The sequence below is a fragment of the Megascapheus bottae genome, unplaced genomic scaffold (genome assembly GCF_031878675.1).
Source record: "Megascapheus bottae isolate mThoBot1 unplaced genomic scaffold, mThoBot2.hap1 HAP1_SCAFFOLD_43, whole genome shotgun sequence".
NCBI lineage: Eukaryota > Metazoa > Chordata > Mammalia > Rodentia > Geomyidae > Megascapheus > Megascapheus bottae.
Genome location: NW_028327392.1, coordinates 960,833 through 977,425, shown reverse-complemented (window position 1 = coordinate 977,425; position 16,593 = coordinate 960,833).

The window sequence follows — 16,593 nt, the reverse complement described above, 5'->3', positions numbered from 1 at the left end:
AGTTGTTATGGAAGGCTCCCTCTAAGAGAGGACAGGCTTCATGGCAGCTGAGACATAGCTGAGTCATAGTCCTCCAAGATCTGAAAACAGAAGCAGACTTTTGGAGGCAGAACCTCCAACTCCTTTCAGAGTAATGAAACAACGAGGGAGAATTATGCCGTACCATCTGACACAGGGTGTTTCTGTTCCCAGTTTACCCAAATAACAAGATCATTTCATTTATAATGAGATAAATGGAGAATGGTGCTCAGTAGGGCTGGGTGTCATTACAGAGCTATTTCTATGTTAGTGGTGGTTGGGAAGAGAAGGTGGGGATGGTTGTTAGAGGTTGGGAAGGGTGATATGAAATGAGCTGGTTACAACATAGCCAGGAAGGTCTCATTTCAACGAAGGGAATCAACTGGCAATGTTTGACTTAGGTGTTTCTTAGAGAGGGGTGGAGGTACTTGTACCCCATTGTGAACCTATCCTAGGAAATGTGGCAATTACTCTCCTCTTGTGCCCTTCAGAATTTGGCCTGTGAGTTCTAGGGGCAGGGATTCTAGGAATGATCCAGAGACACCCTCAGGATGGTTATAAACCCCAGGTCCTCTGCCTGGGTACCAGCTGATCATGGAGAAGACAAACCATGAAGCAATCTGAAGTACAAAGTGGAGAAACCAACTCAAAAATGAACAAAAGATGAAGCCATAGGATTGACTCAAGCAAGCCAAGTATCCATGGCTCATGCCTGTAATCCTATATATTCAGGAGTCTGAGAGCTGAGCATCCTAGTTTGATGCTAGCCTGGATAGGAAAGTCTGTGAGACACTTAGTTCCAATTAACTACCAAAAAGGTGGAAGTAAGCAGTCGCTCAAGTGGTAGAGTGCCAGCCTTGAGTTAAAAAGCTCAGGGACAGTGCCCAGGCCCTGCATTCAAGCCCCAGGATCTGCTTGTGTACACACACGCATTTAACTCATATCGATGGTAGAAAAACATGCAAACGGGCTTACACACAAGGTGTTCTGGTGTGGCTTGCTTTGGCCTTAAAGAAGATTGTAAGGATGTCATTATCAGTCTCTTCCGTTGTTCGGAACTCCCTTCTTTTTTGGGTCTGCTCCAGACTTCCTCTCAGGGTCTGTCTCTTTCCTCTAAAGTACAATGGATCTGGTCATACCCTAGAGAAAAGTAGGGATCTTCCTAGAAAACCTGAGAAAAGTATCACTACCTACCTGTGTCTTTGACTGGGAAATATGCTCTCCTCTAAAACACTCCCCATGCCAATCAAAATGCACAGCTCTGATTGGCCAGGTCTGCCCCTTGGACCGGGCCTGAATGACATGGCCCTCCAATGATGGTTCTGCTCCAATGTCTGTGTTTCTCACTTCCAACCTCCCAGGCTGCTGCAAGTGTCTTTTCTGTGTTGGCAGGTACAGAGAGTGGTATAAATACTGGCTTGTCCCTGAGTGAGAATTCACCTCCCACCAATGTGTGAATTGTCCTTTAAATAAATTTCAAAATAAGCTTTTGGCATCTACAATCAGTGGGTAAAGGGACCCAAGTGCGATTCTCCTTGGGGTAGTCTGGGAATAACAATTCCAGCCCAAATAAAAAAAATAAGATGGGGTCTTATTTTATTTTTATGCATTTTATTGAATAATTCCTTTAATTTATGTAAAATAATGCACCTAGAGCATTCATACAAAATACATCCGGATATTCAACTTGCTTCAGATAGGAAAATACATTATAATGGGACAATTATTGGAATAAAATCAGTTTGGTACAGAAGTTAGGCACATCAATGGATAACATTCCCATGTAGAAACATACACAAGTAGTACATGAATTTAGTTTATAATATAAAGGGCATTTCAAAGCAGTGGGGGAAAATCAATAGTGGTGTGATCTCTGGCAAAAAGTATTTGGAAAACAAGAACAGTCAGTTTTGTCCCATCCATATATAAATTACAAGTTTTACCCTATCCCCCTCTTGCTTGTAGTGCTTGTGTGCTCTCTCTCTCCCTCCCTCACCCCCGTCTTTCTCTCTCTTCCTTTCTTTGCAGTTGAGAACTCTGAGAATCAAACTCAGGGCCTCACAAGTACCAGCAAAGTGCTCTAAAATGGAGCCACACCCCCTAGCGATTCACTAAATCTATTCAGGGATTGAGTTTCTTGTTGTTTGTTTTTGTTTTTGTGCTAGTCCTAGAGCTTGGACTCAGGGCTTGAAAGCTGTCTCTGAGCTTGCTTTGTTCAAAACTAGTACTCTTCCACTTGAGCCACAGCTTTTTCGTAGTTAATTAGAGATAAGGCCTTATCTTATGGACTTCCTGCCTGGGTTGACTTCAAGCCTTGATTCTCAGATCTCAGCCACCTGAGTAGCTAGGATTACAGGTGTGAGCCACTGGTACCTGGCTCATTCTTTGTACCTACCTACCCCTTTTTTCTCCCAAGAGAGTGCCCCATTCTTCAGTGGTAATTTGAGGGTTCATTAAGGGTAAATCAATTTGGGTTAAGGGATAAAGTTGCTAGAGTCAGCCATCACAGGTCTTAGGCATTGGGTTGGTGTATGCATGAGAAGGCTCATCCAGCAAGAATCAATCTACTGGACTCAGGGTTACTACTTGGCAAGGAATGAGGCCAAGAGAGCTCCCAGGAGAAATGAGGGATCTCCTGGTATGGAAGGGAATTGTGGGGGGCTCTGTCACTCAACAGTGTGGAGTGGGGTCTGAATGCACAGCCCAGACAGTCCTGGGCATCTTAGAGCCTTTGACTGCACAGACCTCATCCTATCCATTGCTAACAGCTATTAGTTGGGGCTGGGAATGACAGCGACACAGGTAGACTTTACATGGCTAAAAACTTGGCTTGTCTGAGCTATTTTAAAAATAATTGGGCGCATCAAAATCTGTGAGTTTGGTACTGGCAGGCTTTTGAACACACACGTCTCAGCTTGAGGTGGGGAATAGAAGCAAACTAGAGGCTACCCTACGAAGTCATTTATATGAGTTCACTTGGAGTTGCTATAACACAATCTGGCTGGGTACTTTATAAATAAAAGAGGTGTCTGCAGCTCACTGTTTTGGAGATTGAAAGGGCTGAGATTGGATGGCTCTGTTGGCTTGGCATCTAGTAAGGAGCTCATGGCAAAGGGTGTCACAAGGAGGTGGGTGGGAGCTAAGGGGATGGCAAAACAGGAAAGCCAGGCAGTAGAGAACAGGTTCTTTTTGTTGTTATTTGAAATAACCAGCTCTGTCAGGAGCAAGTCAAATCCCTGTGAGAGTTACATGAATCTATTCTTAGGGCTGTGTCTCCCAGTGTGGCCATAGCCACACTGGACTAAATTTCCAGCAGGAGAAGACACAGCCATACCCTAACCTCAACACCCACTTGAACTTGTTTATATAAGGCGTGGCTTTACAAAGGTCTGTGAGTGAGGTCTTCTCTCTCAGCAAGCCCAAGCTTCTCCCTGGTGGGAGATCTGGGTGAGCCCTCAGTCAAGTCTACAAGGACGTGGGTTGTTTCTGAGGTGCTCACCATCTCTAGCTCCTAATGGACTCTTGACTCTCATGAGTTGTGTCAGTGCTGCGTTGGCTCATCCAGCCCAGCTCTGACCTTTACCCCCTGGAGTGCGGGACTACATGGCTTGGCTGAGGGACACTGAACTTGGTTTCTGGTCCTGCCCCACCCAGCCATACTTCTGCAGTGGACTTATTGTAGGCCTGTGGTTTTTAGTATTCCAACCCACAACTCTAGGAGGGGCCCAGAGTCAGTGGTGATAGGCCCTGTGATGCAGATAGCTGCAAATCATTGGCCAGGACCCTGCAAATCAGGGTCCAGGAAAGAGCGCACAGGTCCAGGGCAGAACAGGCAGGGTAGCATCCTTTCAAACTCCTAGGGATGCTAAAGCTTTAGTCTGACTGACCCAGGCCAGTGGTCCTCACACAGTGCTGATTAACTGTTGTAAGGTTTGAATACAGACAAGGCAGAATTTTGAGAGGTCAAATCTTGGAGTCTTTATTAAAAGTCCACTGACTGCATGGGGGACCCAAAGACCAGCAGCCAGCAAATACCCTTAGCATAGGAAATAAGCCAGAGAGGAAAGTAATGGAGAGCAGAATTGGGACTCCATGGTGACTGGAGAACAAGGGACAGGATGTGAACACAGAGACCTGTGGCATGGTGTAAAGTTGCCTCTGCTGGTCCAGATCTAAACAGGGTAAGGTCAGGGTCACAGGAAACTCCCAGTCCCAGGCTCTGGACTGACAGGTCTCATAACCTATCAGCCACTGCCCACCCCTCTCTCCAGGGATTCAGGCATGCCCCTCACCTGGAAGGTGGTGGCTTTTCATTCCCCCACCATGAAGACAAGTTGCCAGAGCCTGCCATCCACCATGTGGCCAAGATGGTGCCAGCCACACCTGACCTCCTTACTTCATCATGACATAGATGTCAACATGTATTCAAACCATAGAAGTTCTGTTCTAGTTCTGGGGCGGGGGGGGGCTTATATATGAATAATCCTTGAATTCCCTGGGAGTGTGCTGAGCATGGAGGAGGCTAGGAAGCCAGGCCTGGGCACCCACAGGTGGACAGCTGAAGGAGGGCTGCTGGGATTGCTGGTGACATGATTTGCAGCCTACAGATGCAAGGCATGAGGGGATCCTCATGATCTCACATGCTCTCAAATCCATGTACACAGAAGCCTCACCATGCAGCTTTCCTTGCCTTCACGTTGTTCAAGCTTTCCCCATGGGCAGCCACAACACCCAGATCCTAGGGTTTCCTTCCACAATCTTGATGAAACACATCCCTCCCCCCCTTATCTGAGAGGCCCCCTCCCAGGCGTGTTCTCATACAGCCAGGGGGGGCTGATCTCTTGAAAGCCCCCTTCTCAGCTCTCTGGAGAGGGGTTTGTGGGTGGGTATTGCCTCTGGAGGAGCCCTAGGGTATGTGAAGGCGCAACCTTGGCTCCAACAGCTTGAGGACATCGTGGTCAGGACTGGGGAGGAGAGTATGCAGTGAGCCGCCCATGCTATCTGAGCAGCTCCTGGCATGACTGGCAGGCCCAAGACCTGTGACCTGCAGCTCCCACATCAGCTGTGTGGAGCAGGTCATTCACTTCCCCGTCCCAGCTGTGGGTCCCCAGGGAGAAGCTGCCAGAGCTGGCTGTGTGGTCCTGGGCAGGCGCGAGCCTTTCTGAGCATCATTTCCTCACCCACCTCTCTCCACTTCTCCCAAGGACGGTGTTTGTGGATGTGTGGACTTGAGCTTTCTTTCCCCCTTTCTTTCTTGCCAGACACTCTACTTCCATGTAATATCAAATATACAAAGCAAATTGACAAGGCAGGGGCTCCCAGCAAGTTCCCCCCCTCTCCATAATGAAGAAACCGAGGCACAGAGAAGCTAGGTAACCTGCTAGAAAGAGTCAGATTCCAACTCAGAACAACCCTCCCTTGCCAGGCTGGTGACAGGGCTTCCTCATTTCCAGTCCTTCCTTCTTCCCAGACCTGACCCCTCACCCATTCATCCTTTTTCTTTAGGTACAGGTGTGTGCCATGGTCCTTGGCAAAGGTTTCTTCAGGTCTAGTCTGTGCTTCCTCATCAACCTGGGTACTGTCATAGGACAGGGATTATCAATAATCAGAGCACATTTAATATAAAGCATTTCTCACAAGCTATACCATTGTGAAAGTCTGTCACTAAAACACGCAAAGGGATTCTAGAGTGTCACAGACATAGTGAGTGGTATCAGGAATGAGCTCTCACCCCACGGATGGAGGAATGAAGGAAGAGAATGGATGTCTGAAATCTCTAAGGTCAGCAGAAGAGGCCCCAGATTGCTGAGTGAGGTTGGGCCCAGGGCTGGGCTCTCTCCAGTGGATGAGGGTGGATCGGATGAGCATCTCTGCAGAATGCACCCAATTTCTGCCTACCCTCGGAGGGGTGAAGAAGCCTGGATGGGGTAAGGAGATCTACAGGAGGAGGCAAAACCCTGAGCCCTCTGCCAGCCTTGCAGTTTCTCTCCAGTGCCCTCTACTGGCAGAATCCAACAGGGAGCAGCTAGAGCATCTATGGGTTTGCTGCATCCCTGGGCTGAGATGGGGCAGGAGCTGAGATACAGTTACTGAATCAATGACCTACTTCTTCTGGTCAAGGTGAAGGGCTTGTTTCTGTCTCTCCTACTCCAGGCTAAGTGCCTCCAACATTTCCTTTGTGCTCAGTTCTCTGGCCTCTCTTTAGCTAAGTGTTTTAAATTCCTCTGGTGAAAGCCATAGCCAAACCTGATGACTAGATATTTATATGCATATGTGTCTTCTGCGTGCAGGACTGAAGGCTCAGCCATCCACACATCCCTACTTGGGTGTCCTATAGGTGTCCCAGGCAAGCAGGATCCCTTCCCAGAATATTGCAGAAAGGCACTACAGGGGACCGAGGGAGGAAGGAAGGAAACTGTGGAACTGCTTTTCTTTCTTTCCTTCTCCTCCATCCCTCTTGATCCTGTTTTACATCTGTATGTGTATGGTACCTACATCTCCTAGAGATGAATAATTTGATTTTTGTTTTCAGGAAGGGACTGATAGGCTTTAACAACATCAAAGGAGCACATATCAATTATGTTCCAAAAAGCCCACCATAAAATTAACTCCAAAGTTACTTAACTGAGGAATGTACAATTACTGTCTTGTGCAATAAAATAGAAAGGACTGTTTAAGCACTTAATTGGCATCCAGCAACCTGTGAGGACATATTAATTAGGCATCTATTATGGCAGAGCATGGATTGACATTTGATAAGAATTCTAACTGATAACCAATGTTTGCTCTGCAAAGTTAAATGCCTTGGTGGGCTGCTACTGACTACGGGGTAATGGAAAGGCTGTAATGCCTGGTAACCACCAAGTGGCAGAACGTGGACTCTAGAATATTCTTCCAAGAGTCAAGCAGTTGGGCATTTCTACAGTGGCATCTGGGGCGAAAAGAGGTCATTTTCCTGCTGGAGTCAGACATTGTGTTGAGTACACAGGTGCCGGGGCCAGCCGGCAGCAAACCAGGGTTCGCAGATTGGGGTTCCTGAAATAGGGGGCAAGGACTAGGAAAAAATAGAAGAGAGACAGACACACAGGGTCCGGGATGTCTGCAGCCCAAGTAAAGACTGCCTCCTTTATTCAACTCCTGCTTCTTCCCTTCTGGAGACCCAAGGAACTTCCAGGTGTTACATTCATATGGTAAATCTCAGGTCATTTAAACAGAATAAGGCCAGAAAACAATAAGACAATAAAGCCATTGTCTGATGCAAATCAAGGTACAGTTTGATTCCACTCTGGCTCCCAACACACAGGAACTCTTTCTGTTGCAGCTACTCAGCTGCAAGCTTTGCACTGTCTGTCCATGGCTTTGCAGCCAGATCTGTCTAAGGCTGAGCCTGATTCTAGCATGTCCTCTTTGTGACCGAGTCTATTCCCTTCGGCTTGCTTCTACTTTCCTAGGCTTAGGAAAAGTATTGGCCCCAGTGCTTAGCACAGAGTAGGAGCTCAGTCTTCTTATTTTTTTCTTTCTTTCCCTTCTCTCCTTCTGGCCTCTGGCTTGTTCCACCCTGTTGCACTGTAGTTCTGACACCATCTTTTTTTTTTTTTTTTTACCTTCTAGTTGTACCAAATTTTAGCAACCACCAGGGAATTGCTGGGGGTAGGATTTTATTGCTCATTCCGTTGTGTATTAACTCAGTGGCGTTGAGTCACTTAATGTGTGTGTGTGTGTGTGTGTGTGTGTGTGTGTGTGTGTGTACGTGCCAGTCCCAGAACTTGAACTTAGGACCCATGCACTTTTTCACTCAAGTCTGACAATCTACCATGAAGCCATATCACCAACTTTGGCTTATTTTTTTTCCCTAGTGCTTTGGTGTTGAATGGAAGCTAATAGTCATACAGATTTTCCTGCCCAAGCTGGCATCAAACCTGGATCCTCAAATCCCAGCCTCCTGAGTAGCTAGGTTTACAGGAGTGAGCCACCAGCGCCTCAGAGTTCTCTATTCTTCAGCTTTCCTCTTGTATGTTACAGGGACTGCGCATTCAGCAAGCTTTCTGTATCCATGGGACCTGCATCTGCAGACACAAGCCACCAACAAGCTGAACCCATTGCAGCTGAACCGCTTCTGAACAGAATGTGCATGCCTTTCCCCCCACTGCATTATCCTCTAAACAGAACAGTGTAGCTGCAAACCATTTACTTCACATCAGGAGAGGATATCTGTGCATCCGGGAGAGTATATGGAAGTTTATGCAAATATGTGTTTTTGTTTTGTTTTGTTTTTTGCCAGTCCTGGGGCTTGAACTCAGAGCCTGAGCACTGTTCCTGGGTTTTCTCAAGGCTACCACTCTACCACTTAAGCCACAGCACTACTTCCAGCCTTTTTCAATGTATGTGGTACTGAGCAATCAAACTCAGCTCTTTATGCATGCTAGGCAAGCACTCTACTACTAGGCCAAACTCCCGGCCCCAATCTGTGCTGTTTAGAAAGGGGATTTGGGCATTCTCATATGCTGGTGACTGTGGGGGTTCTGGAACCAGTCTACCATGGACACGGAGAGATGCTTTACCTTTTAGGGTTGATACAAGCATGTGGGATGGTATGTGTATTTGACCAAAGCCCAGTCTATGTTGGCTGTTGTAGATATTAGAGCTGAAGAGAAAGAGAGAAGGGAGAAGAGAGGTGGGTGGGAGCAAGAGAGGACATAGGAGGGAGAGTGCAAGTGCACTTACAGTGTTAAACGTCCTAATTCTCTTTAACAAATGTGGTGACTCTGCTCTCTCTGCTCTGTTCTCAATTGCTATCTGTGTGTGTGTGTGTGTGTGTGTGTGTGTGTGTGTGTGTGTGTATTTCTGTGTATACGTGCGCATGCCATTTCTGGAGCTTGAACTCTGAGTCTTCTGCTTTAAGGCTAGTGCTCTATCACCTGAGCTATACTTCCACTTTTGGCTCTGGAGATAAGGGTCTTAAGGGCTTTCCTTTCCAGTCTGTCTTCAAATAATTATCCTCCTATCTCAGTCTCCTGAGTAGCTAGGATTAGCTACTCAGGATTAGCACCTGGCTTCTCAGTTGGTATTGTTCTAAAACGTTACTTAGAAACTGAGATTGCCCACAAATCTAGGTCAATCCAAAGAAAACTAATTTATTAAATGGCTAATTTGCTAAAAGTCAAATAACTAGGAGGTAATTTGCTGGAAATCCATTTGCTGAGTCATCAGATGACTGGATGGCTAATTCACCGAGAATTGACAAAGCTGCAGCTGTGGGGAGGAAGTGGCTAGCAGTGCTGCCAGAGCAAGACACACCTGTAGAAGTCAATCAGGAATGAAGAGAGAGTAAGGCACATGCCTCTAAAACAAAAGGGGCCTTAACTGCATGGGCACATGTGGCTCACACTTGTAATCCTAGCTGCTCAGGAGGCTGAGATCTGATGGTCAAGGTTCAAACTCAGCTCATGAAGAAAAGTCTGTGAGACTTTTATCTGCAGTGAGCCAGCAAAAAGCCAGAAGTGGCACTGTGGCTCAAGTGGTAGAGCACTAGCTCTGAGCACAAGCAGCTCAGGGACAGTATACAGACACTGAAATCAAGCCAAAAGAATATAAAATATGAAAAGATTTTTTATTAAAAAGCCCAACTCCACACTTAGGCAATGCCTGTGAGTTTGATGAGATTTTTTTGTCAATCCTGGGGCTTGAACTCAAGTCCTGACCACTGTCCTTGGTCTTGCTCAAGGCTAATAGTCTGCCACTTGGGCTACATCACCACTTCCGGCTTTTTCTGTATAGGTGGCATCAAGGAACGAATCCGGGTCATCGTGCATGCTAGGCAGTACTCTCCCAGGAGCCCAAACTCCCTGCTCCCTTGAAGAGATTTTATATTCAGATTTTATTCTCATCTAAGTTGTGTGGGAGTCAAATAATTATAATACAGCAGTGATGAAGCCAGGCACCAGCTTGGCTCATACCAATGAGTAGTCAGTCCTACTCAGGAAGCTGAGGATCAAGGTTCAAAATCAACCAGGGTAGAAAAGTCTGGGAGACTGTTATCTTTACTCTTGACCCCGCAACATTGTATTCATAAACTGTTCAGTGGTAACTCCTTTGTACTTCCTAATAATATAAACTATCTCAATTTTGCAGTCATCATTCTGTACTGATAGTTCCTCAAATTCTTGGTTTTCACTATCACTATCACCTGTGTTGTGACCAGTTGGCCATGCCAATGGGACGAGTCCTTACTAAAAGTGTTAAAGAATAGACCCCTCCCCTTCAGTGAACACTTTCCATTGACTTTACCCATCTCCTCAAATTGTACTTCCCAGCAGCCTGCTCCCAGCCCCACTCCCAGACTGCAAGGATGAGAAGAATGTGCATCTTTTCCTCCACTGATGACCAGAAAGCATTTTAGCTTCCTTATATGATCTCCTCACCCGACTCCTTAGCACAGAGTCCCTCTATCACATCTGTACTGAGTAGAGGGTAAGGAGTATACAAATGGTTTGAACAAATCACAGATGTCATCTGGGTTGGGATGAATATTGATCTGATCAACCAGGCCTGCCTCACTCTGAGGAGAGTGGCAGATCACCCTTCTGTATAGAAGGAAAAGGCCTTGATGAAAGCTGCTCTTTCTCCTGTGTATTCATTTTCTGATACCAGAGAGTCACTGTATATTTCCAACAATACCAACATACAAACTGCATCATGCAGATAACTTGGAGTTGACTAATGTTGGCCTAGCGTACTAAGGTCCAGAATTTGGATTTTAAAGGGGAGAGAGTGATTGCTTACTGATGTGAGGCTAAAAATGGAAGTAAACTAAATACTACGAAACAATGATAAACCTAAAATGCCATCTTCCAAATAAAAACCCCATGTAGACCTTCCTTTCTTCTTTCCTTCCTTCCTTTCTTTCTCTCCTTTCTTTCCTTCCTTCCCTTCCCTTCTCCTCCCTCCCTCTCCCCCCTCTCTCTTTTTCTTTCTTTCTTTCCTCTTTCTTTCTTTCTTTCTTTCTTTCTTTCTTTCTTTCTCTTTCTCTTTCTTTCTTCCTTCCTTTCTTTCTTCCTTTCTTTCTTTCTTTCTTTCTTTCTTTCTTTCTTTCTTCCTTTCTTTCTTTCTCTCTTTCTTTTTCTTCCTTTCTTTCCGTGCCAGTACTGGGCTTGAGCTCAGGGCCTTATGCGCTCAGCCTTTCTTCTCAAGGCTGGTCTCTACCGCTTGATCCACACCTCTACTTCTGGCTTCTTGGTGGTTAATGGGAGATTTGTCTGCCTGCACTGGCTTCAAACCTCAGTCTTCAGAACTCAGCCTCCTGAGTATCTATGATTACAGGTGTAAGTCACCAGCAGGTAGCTTCAAAGGAAAGACAGGATAGAGTAGAACTAAAGGTAAACAAGTGAGTTTTGAATCAAGAACAAGGAGAGACCAGGATGGATCAAGACATGACTGCAAAGACATACAAAATGAGAGTGGTGTGTGCTGGTTCTGTAGTTCCTCTGTCTCATCTGTACTGAGCATAGGGCAGGGAGTATACAAATTGTTTGAACAAATCACTGATGCGTAGGATTTATTTAGCTGAGCCCTCTCTTCCTGTGTGGGACTAGACCTGCATGTTGACTCTCTATCTCTTGGTGATAGGGCTATAGCAGGACTATTTCCAATGAAATCAAAAGGTTTCATTACCTCAGACTGGTCATGTCCTCAGAGGCTGAGGACATTTTAATAATTGCCAGACTCTGGATGTTTCAATAATACTTCCAGATCCCTGCGATAGTCATCTAACAAAATTCAAAAAAAAGCACATAATAACTTTTAAAGCAGTTTTAAATATTAAAATAACTAATGATTGCAGGAATGTGTGTATGTGTTTATGTGTAATCATTAGATATGGTATACACACATATTACTATAAAGAAATGTACTCAGGAGGCTGAGATTGGAGGAGCATCAATCAAAGCCAGCCCAGACAGGAGTTGGTGAGACTTGTATCTTCAATTAAACAAAGTTAGAAGTGGAACTGTTGCTTAATTGGTAGAGTGCTAGCCTTGAACAAAAAAGCTCAGGGATATCACCCAGGCCCTAAATTCAAGCCCTAGGATTAGTACAGAAATAGAAAGAAAGAAATATGCATAGATGGTGAAGTCAAACACTATACAATGCCAAAGCATTCTTGTCTTGAGTAGTCTCTTAGCTTAGCTCAATCCATGTTTTATGTTTAGCCATATTATTAATTATGTACATGGTCATATATACCTATGAATACGTTTGAATATATATGTTTTTTAGGCTTAGCTTCCATATGTGAGTGAAAACATAGGATACAGAAAGAGAGAGAGAGAGAGAGAGAGAGAGAGAGAGAGAGAGAGAGAGAGAGAGAGAGAGAGAGAGAGAGAGAGGTGCTTGCCTTAACTCAAGATGAGAAGGGGAGGGAGGGGAGAATGAAATAAGCCATGCTGTAGTAGCTCACATCTGTAATCCTATTTACTCAGGAGGCTGAGATCTGAAGATCATGATTCAAAGCTAGCTTGGGCAGAAAATTCTGTGAGACTGTTATTTCCAATGAACCACCAAAAAGCTGGAAGTAGAGTGGATCAGTGGTTGAGCACTAGCCTTGAGTATAAAGCTTTATGGACAGTGCCAAGACCCTGAGTTCAAGCCCCAGGAGTAACACTAAGAAGAAGAAGGAGGAGGAGGAGGAGGAGGAGGAGGAGGAGGAGAAAAAGGAGGAGGAGGAGGGGGAAGAGGAGGAGGGGGAAAAGAAGAAAAAGAAGAAGAAGAAGAAGAAGAAGAAGAAGAAGAAGAAGAAGAAGAAGAAGAAGAAGAAGAAGAAACAGCTCAGAACTGCAACACATTTAAAGTGTATATATTAACATACCACATAGAAATTCAGTGAAAGCTGTTGACAAGTAAGGGGGGGAAGGGTAAGAGGGAAGAGAAATCAACTCTGTAGATGGGTGGGAACAACTGTCAGGGTTTGGAATGGCAGGGAGGATAAAGGAGGCTGAATACTGTCTAAAGAGATTATTTGCAACTGTGAAAATGAGATAAGGAAGTCTGTTGTGCCTGATACTTTGTAGAGGGTAGAGGTTAAGGGAATGTGACAGGGTGAGATTGACTGGGATAAGTGTAAAGAAATGTAACAAGGAAATCAGTTCCTCTTGTAGAATTCATAGACGCTCATGAAAATTAAAATAAAATGCAAAAGGATTATTTTACATCTTAAAATCAACTACTAGTATTTTCTTGTGTACATTTTCCAAAATATGCATATAACTAAGTGTGAACATATGTTAATAATTTTAGTTATATATTATATGTTAGCATTTTTAATTCCTTCTTTTAAAAAATACGTATAAGAAGTATATCACTTATCCTTTTACTATTTTCAATTAAAACCATGAATTGGAGTGTTCTTTTTGTGTAAACAGTTCTTTCTTAAAATAAAAAAATGAACAACAAAAAAATCCCAAACACTGAGTGGCATTTCAGTGTGTGGAGCTATTGAGCCAAATTTTGTTTAAATGTTTATGAGAGTTCTCATTGATATACTTGACAATACTCGATGCTGTCAATCTTCTTAAACTGTGATTTCCTGGTTGGTGTAAAACAATATTTCATTATACTTTTAATATAGAATTTCTTAATGGCTAATGAAGTTTAGTACATCTTCCTATGTTTAGTGAACACTTATCCATTCTTTCATTGCCAAGTACCTGTTCAAGTGTCTTCCCATTTTTCTATTGCTCTTCTTGACTATAGTAGATATTTATAGACTCTTGATTCAACCCCTTTAAATCTATATATGAGTTTTATATGAAATATATGAATATTAAAATATATGGATACAATTACATATGATATGATTTTTTTTAGTTTGCAATTTGATTTTGATTCTCTCTTAATAGTATCTTTTTCCATATGTTTTTTATTGTAATTAATAGAAGGGTTACATATCTTTTGAAGTATAAGAATCCTCCTGGGAGTTTAGCCTAAGTGGTAGAGTGCTTGCCTAGCATGCACAAATCCATGGGTTTGATTCCTTGGTACCACATACAGAGAAAAAGCCAGAAGTGGTACTGTGGCTCATGTGGTAGAGCACTAGCCTTAAGAAAGCTCAAGGACAGTGCCTAGGCCATGAATTCAAGCCCCAGAACTGACAAGAATAAAGAAAAAGAACCCTCAACTTTACTCACCTCTCATTGAGTAATGCTTTCCTCAATACTTGATGCCCTTAGGAAAATGATCATTTTTTCATATTTTGGGAAGGGAAAAACTATCCCATATGCTATGATTTAATTTTTGAGTTATTATTCAATCCAGCTGTATTTGCTCTTTCTGTGAGTGGCTCAATGTGGTGAATAATTTACTCATTTTTCCTAAATGTTTATCTAGTTGACCTAGCACCATAAAAAAGCCTATCATTAAAATTTTGTTAATTAAACCAGCTACTTTATTTGGTGTTGGGGATTCAACTCAAGGTCTCATGCATTCTAATCATGTACTCTGCCTCTCAGCTCCACTGTAGCCTCAGGTTTTAAAAATGATACATTATAAAACCCAAAAGAACTCAGGCTGGAAGTGTGGACTAGTGGTAGAGTGCTTGCCTACCATGCACGAAGCCCTGGGTTTAATTCCTTGGTACCACATACAAAAAAATGCTGGAAAGTGGTTCTGTGGCTCAAGTGGTTGAGCACTAGCACTAGAGAATTCCTAAAGACAGTTTTAGCCTCAGGACTGGCAAAAAAAAGTTTCTTTAGGCTGGGTGCAGTGGCTCAAGCCTGTAATCCTAACTACTCAGGAGGCTGAGATCTGAGGATCAAGATTCAAAGCCAGCCTAGGCAGAAAATGACCTGCGATTAACCTCTAGAAAAAGGGAAGTGGGGCTGGACTCAAGGGTAGGGTGTTAGGTAGGCTAATGCCCTACCCTTGAGCTGAAGAGCTCAGTGACAATGCCCAGACTCAGGGGTAGGATGGTAGCCTTGAGCTGAAGAGCTTCTTAAAATAGTTGCTGTCATTTTCTGGATGCAGAGAAGGCATTTGACAAAATACAACATCCATTCATGTTGAAAGCACTAGAAAAAATAGGAATAAGAGGTACATTCCTTAAAATAATTAAAGCCACTGGCACTCATAGGCACAGGCAAAAGATTCCTGAACAGAATCCCAGGGTCACAACAGATTGGAGAGAGACTCAATAAATGGGACTACCTAAAAATAAAAAGTTTCTGCACAGATAAAAGCATAGACACTAAAGTAGAGAGACAGCCAACCAACTAGGAAAAGATATTTACCAATAATACATCAGACAAATACTTAATATCCAGTATCTACAGGGAACTCAAGAAACTAATCCCTCCCAAACCCAACAAACCATTCACTAAATGAGCAAGGGAACTAAAGAGAGACTTATCAGAAGAAGAGATTAAAATGGCAGAAAAGCATATGAGAAAATGTTCATCATCCATGGTCATAAAGGAAATGCAAATAAAAACAACCTTAAGATATCACCTTACCCCAACAAGAATGGCCAAGATTTTGAACTCAGACAATGAGAGATGCTGGCAGGGTTGTGGAGAAAAAGGAACCCTACTGCACTGCTGGTGGGATTGGAAGCTAGATCAGCCACTCTGGAAAGCAATTTGGAGGTTTCTTAAAGAACTGAAAATAGACCTTCCCTACGATCCCGCCATACCAGTCCTCGGCATCTATCATGAACATCATAACCCAAGATATGATAAGGACACCTGCTCAGCTATGTTCATCTCTGCACTATTCACAATAGCCAGGAGATGGAAACAATCCAGATGCCCCTACTGCAGATGAATGGATACAGAAAATGTGGTATATATATACAATGGAATTCTACACAGCCAACATACAAGATAAAATAATGGCATTTTCAGGGAAGTGGATGAATCTAGAGCGAATCATGTTGAGTGATACAAGTCAAGACCTAAGGAACAAAAGGCGCATGGTATACTGAATATGTGGCTATTGGATCCAAACATCACAAGAGTGAGGACTCAGTATTTGTGTACCCAGTGCTATGGACATGGTACTGGAAATAAAAACACAACCACATACACATAAAAATTTTTGACTCCATAGACAGGTTTTATTACATAGATGCATATGTATCTATGACATACAAACCCTCAGCCTAATTTTAAATATGTTCTCAAATCTAAGTGCCAGTGATTGTAATAGTTTCCCTTCTTGAATATTTGTTTGTTAAATATGTCATTTGAAAGATGATGTAAAAATCAATATTAATAAATTCTTTAATTAAAATATAGTTGCAGTCAGATGTTATAATACCTCGATTTATTATTTATGGTCTAGATTTCTTTGGTTATTCAGAGTATTTTTGATGGTTTCACACAAATTTTTGTATTTGTTCTAATTTGGGGATCAGGTCATTTGTTAAATTTGCAGTAGACAGTGTGATATTGTAGCCATGATCATTCTTCTAATCCGTGGGTATGAAATATTCTTCCATTTCTGCAGCATTTTCAATTTATTTCATTAATGCTTTGTACTTCTTTTATTATACAGTTCTGTAACCCTATTTGGTTAAATTTGTGTGTA